Source organism: Micromys minutus, assembly GCF_963924665.1.
Source record: "Micromys minutus genome assembly, chromosome: 12".
NCBI lineage: Eukaryota > Metazoa > Chordata > Mammalia > Rodentia > Muridae > Micromys > Micromys minutus.
Window position 1 is genome coordinate 22900407 of NC_137981.1, and position 5281 is coordinate 22905687.

The 5281-nt window shown below is 40.0% G+C and overlaps 1 pseudogene across 1 annotated transcript; it reads left to right on the plus strand.

Moving 5' to 3' along the window:
• Positions 1-4256: 4256 nt before the first annotated feature.
• Positions 4257-4802, plus strand: LOC308428455 (ADP-ribosylation factor 1-like; annotated as a pseudogene). The gene has a single exon. The product of its transcript is annotated as an ADP-ribosylation factor 1-like (transcript).
• The last annotated feature ends 479 nt before the right edge of the window (positions 4803-5281 follow it).

The following is a 5281-nucleotide window of genomic DNA, read 5'->3' on the forward strand; positions in this document are numbered from 1 at the left end:
GTAAAAAACCACATGATCATCTCACTAGAAGCTGAGAGAGCATTTGACAAAATTCAACACTGCTTCATGTTAAAAGGTTTGGAAAGAACAGGAGTCCAAGACCTATAGCTAAACATAATAAAAGCAATATACAGCAAACCAATAGCCAACATGTAACTTAACAGTGAGAAACTTGAAGCAATCTCACTAAAATTGGGGACTAGAAAAGACTGACCACTCTCCCCCTACCTATTCAACACAGTACCGGAAGTCCTGTCTGGAGCAATCAGACAGCAAAAGGAAATCAAAGCGATAGAAATTGGAAAGGAAGAAGTAAAAACATCACTATTTGCAGATGACATGATAGTGTACTTAAGTGACCCCACAAATTCCACCAGAGAACTTCTACAGCTGATAAACAAGTTCAGCAAAGTGGTTGGATATAAAATTAACTCAAACAAATCAGTAGCCTTCCTATATTCAAAGGACAAACATGTGGAGGAAGAAATTAGGGAAAAGATACCCTTAACAATAGTCACAAACCATATGAAATACCTTGGTGTGACTCTAACTAAGCAAGTGAAGGACCTGTATGACAAGAACTTTAAATCTCTGAAGAAGAAAATCGAGGAAGATCTCAGAAAATAGAAATATCTCCCACGCTCATGGATTGGAAAAATCAACATTGTAAAAATGGCCATCTTGCCAAAAGTAATCTAAAGATTCAATGCAATCCCCATCAAAATTTTAACCCAATTCTTCATAGAGTTGGAAAGAGCAATGTGCAATTTCATATGCAATAACAAAAAACCTAGAATAGCTAAATTCATCCTCAACAACAAGAAAACATCTGCAGAAATCACCATCCCTGACCTCAAGCTATATTACAAGGTAATTATGTCAAAAACTGCATGGTAGTGGTACAGAGATAGGCATGTGGTATGATCAGGTTAAGATATCATGATGTATCCTTCTCAGTCCCCATTTCTGACTGAATCCTGTTGTGTAAAAGCTTTAAATGATACAATAAAAGTTTAGTTTTTCAGTTAACTAACATTTTTTTACTGACTTTCTTTTGTAGACTATCATCCTGAGTGAGGTAACCCAGTCACAAAAGAACAGACATAATATGCAGTCACTGATAATTGGATACTAACACCAGAAAGCTCTGAACACCCGAAAAACAACTCACAGACTATATAAAGTTCAAGAAAAAACAAAGGTCAAAAAAAATGAAAAATCAGTATGCTTAATCATTACACACCAAGAAAACTTTGACTATTTCCAGGTTACATCTTGTTTTACATGTACTTTATGCTCATTGTAACTAGTAAGATTTCAAGGCATACTATCAAACCTTTAAAAATATCAAGTACTGACAAAAAATGTATTCATATACTTTTATGCAAAAATGCTTTTAAAATCTCTACATTTATCTCTGTTTTTTAAAATAAAGTTGTTTAAGAAAAAAATAGTAAATGCTATATATATGAAGAAAAAAAAAGATAAGAAGACAAAATGGCAGCCAACAGATTGGGAAAAGATCTTTACCTATTCTACATCTGATTGAGGGCTAATATCCAATATATACAAACCGAAGAAGTTAGACTCCAGAGAATCAAACAATCCTATTTTAAAAAGTAGGGTACAGAGCTAAACAAAAATTCTCAACTGTGGAATACTGAATGGCCCAGAAGCATCTAAAGAAATGCTCAGCATCTCTAGTCATCAGGGAAATGCAAGTCAAACAACCCTGTAATTCCACCTCATTTCCGTTAGGGGTTAACATTTGAAATGTAAATAAAATATATCCAATAAAAATAAATAAATATAAAATGAAATAAACTAATCAAAATGTAAAAAATAATCTTTCAGTTTGGGACCAAAGGCAAAACAAGTAATTTTAAAGTGTAGACTTAAGGGGATAAAATTGTCCAGAAAAAAAATTATGTTACTTATTAATTCATTCAATAATATGTGAATTTAGTACATGGCCATAAAGGAGGACAATGCAAGAGGAAAAAATGTCTTTGATTGGCACTTGCAAACTCTGAGTTCCAAGAATATGGGTACCAGGGAGGATCATTGATTGCGCTGAATGAATATTAAAAGTGGGGCCAGGAAATGTGGAAGAGGTGAAGAGAGATTTAAATAGCAACAGAGAGATTCGGAAAGGAGTCCACAAATGTGGACACAAATGTAATGTTTGTGGCTAAGAAAGGGATAGAAATTGGGGAGAGAAGAGAGATGTCAGTGATGGAAGAGAGATGGGGGAGAAGGTCCAGTTATCACAGCCACTTTCAAGCATATGGTGTCTGAACCAGAGCTGAGCAATCAAAAGAAGAGAGCAACTTCATGTGTGCAGAGTGGAATAAACTGCTCAGTGCACTTCAATAGGAGTGGGTTTAGAGGATGTTCCAAAGCTGTCTTCATGGGCAACTAAGGAAACCCAGTTCTGTACAAATTTGTTTGTAACAGTTGTCACCTATGGCTTAAAGCATAGGACCAACTCTGTCGAGGTAGAGACATACATAGGTGGAGACTTAAAGTGGATGTATAATGAAACTGTAGGAATCATACTATGGAATCAATTTATACCAGTTCCCTTTTATTCATATGGAATACACTGAAAATTTCTAGTGGTCATCTCAAACTCTAGATAATATTGACTTCATATATATTATGTGTTTTCTATACACAGAGAATTACAATAAAGTCTAATTTGTGAATTAAACACAAAAGGAAGTTGGCAAATCAATTAATAAATCACAAGCACTGTAACAATACACTGTAATGGAACTGCTCTGTCTCTACTGTAAGGTTTGTGCCATTATTAAGTAGAAAAAGGGTCACAAAACTAGGAGCACAGTGGTTCCATGACAACAGACATGTGCATTAAGTGGCTAATAGGCAGGAACACATGTACGATGAAACACTTGGAAAGGGGATAATTGATATCCCTGGTGAGATGGGGTTAAGATGGTACAGGATTTTGTCACTCTTCTCGTTACAAGACACGGAGCACTTTGAAGCACATAAATTATTTATCCTTGAAATTTTCCATTTAATATCAGTGGTTTATTGTAGGTAACTGAAGCCATAGAAATCAAAACAACCAAAAGGAAGACTGTGACATTTGCATTTGGGAGATGTGCTAATCCCTGGAGACCAGAAAGCAAACTGTGGCTGACATACCCATGCATAATTTCTGTACCACAGCAACTGCTGAATTTGTGACTTCTTCCTGGTCTATGAAATACAATAAAAGCAATAGACTAACCACTTTCTTGATTGCAAGGTTCAGGAGTCCATAATTGAATTGGTTATTATGAGATAGAGCCTAGACACAAGAAGTAAATGGTTGAGTTGTGTCTTGTTCCCAATCTCTCTCCCTCTCCCCCACCCCCTTCCTCTCTCCCTCTCCCCCTCCCTCTCTCCCTCTCCCTCTCTCCCTCTCTCCCTCTCTCCCTCTCTCTCCCCCTCTCCCCCTCTCCCCCTCTCCCCCTTTTTCTCTCTCCCCCTCCCCCCTCTCAGCTCGTTGTGCTTACAAGGTAAGAATACAGTCCATAGTGAAGAAATCATGGTGTCAAGAGCCTGAGGCAGCTTGTTACATCTACAGTCAGGAAGAAAGGAAGATGCACACTGGTACTCAGTTTCCAGGACTCCAGTAAATGAAAAGTGGCTGTCCACAATTTGGGTGAGTCCTTCCATCTCAGTGAACTCAATCGTGAATGCTCTCTCACGAACATAACCAGAGATTTATCTTCAGGGTGATTATAGAGTATCAACTTGACAATCATCGTTAGCAGTGATAGAGATGATTTCTTTCACACTGTCAAAGCTATGAAAAGGTGACTGACGCATTGAGGTAAAGCACCGCCAAGCCTTCGGTAAGAAGAACAGTTTGGTACAGAAGCACTCACCGATACCAAGCAGGATCTCCAGCCTTGGCTTGTTGTTCATGGGCAGAACAAAACAAGTGGGGACAAGATGAATGCAGAACAAGAAAAAAAATACTTTTGAGCATTATCTAAGATGGCAGTTTAAAGACTTAAAGGAGGCAGAATCGAAAGGTTCTCTGTCATCACAGTAAGGGGAGGGGAGAATAACTCAAACCAGAAAAGAGAAGGGAAACTCTACATGGTGCCACATGCTCATCAAGAAGGGAGCAAAGGAAGCTGTCAGTGCCGCCATCTTGTGGGAGCGAAACCAACGCCTGGCTGGGAGCAGCCACCGTGGAGGTTTCTGGCTAGTGTCGCTTCCACCAGTCCACAAGCATGGGGAATATCTTTGCAAACCTCTTCAAGGGCCTTTTGAAAGAAAGAAAGAAAGAGAGAGAGAGAGAGAGACAGAGACAGAGACAGAGACAGAGACAGAGACAGAGAGACAGAGACAGAGAGACAGAGACAGAGAGACAGAGAGACAGAGAGAGAGAGAGAGAGAGAGAGAGAGAGAGAGAGAGAGGGAGGGGAGGAAAGAAAAAAAAAGATGCGCATTCTCATGTGGAATGTGGGCGGCAAGGACAAGATCCAGCCACTGTGGCACCTCTACTTTCAGAACACCCAAGGCTTTGATCTTTGTAGTGGACAGCAATGACAGAAAACGTGTGAACGAGGCCTGTGAAGAGCTCATGAGGATGCTAGCTGAAGATGAGCTCCGAGATGCCATTCTCTTGGTGTTTGCCAACAAGCAGGACCACCCCAATGCCATGAATGTGGCCGAACTCTCCACGCCACAGGAACTGGTACATTCAGGCTACCTGTGCCACCAGCGGGGACCGGGTCTATGAAGGACTGTCTAATCAGCTCCGGAACCGGAAGTGAACCAGACCCCTACTTCCCCCTCTCCTCTGCCCTCGGCTTTCCTCTTGTGTGGCGAACGTGCGACTCTGTGGTCCTGAGTGCCAGAAGCTGTCTCCATGGCTTGGTCAGTGTGCATCGCCCTGTGCTGTCCATGTGCAGAAGCAGCCTGCAGCCAGGTTTTTATTTAATGTAAATAGTTTGTTTTCACTGAGGCAGTTTCTGGTACTCCTAGGCAATATTATTGAGTGTTTTTACTGTAAAAAAGAGAATCAACTCAATGTCAGGACTGAGAAGGAATTTGTAGACTTGGTGTTGGTATCAGTTTGGTGGTTGACTGTAGACTTGGTGTTGGTATCAGTTTGATGGTTGGTTTTTAACCTAACAGGGTGCATTGTTTATAAATAGTTTTAAATACAGGACTTGAAATAAAGAACACTTGAACACACAGAACAGAGACTATGCCTAGTGTAGGTTTTGCAGTTAATGGCCTGAATGCTAGT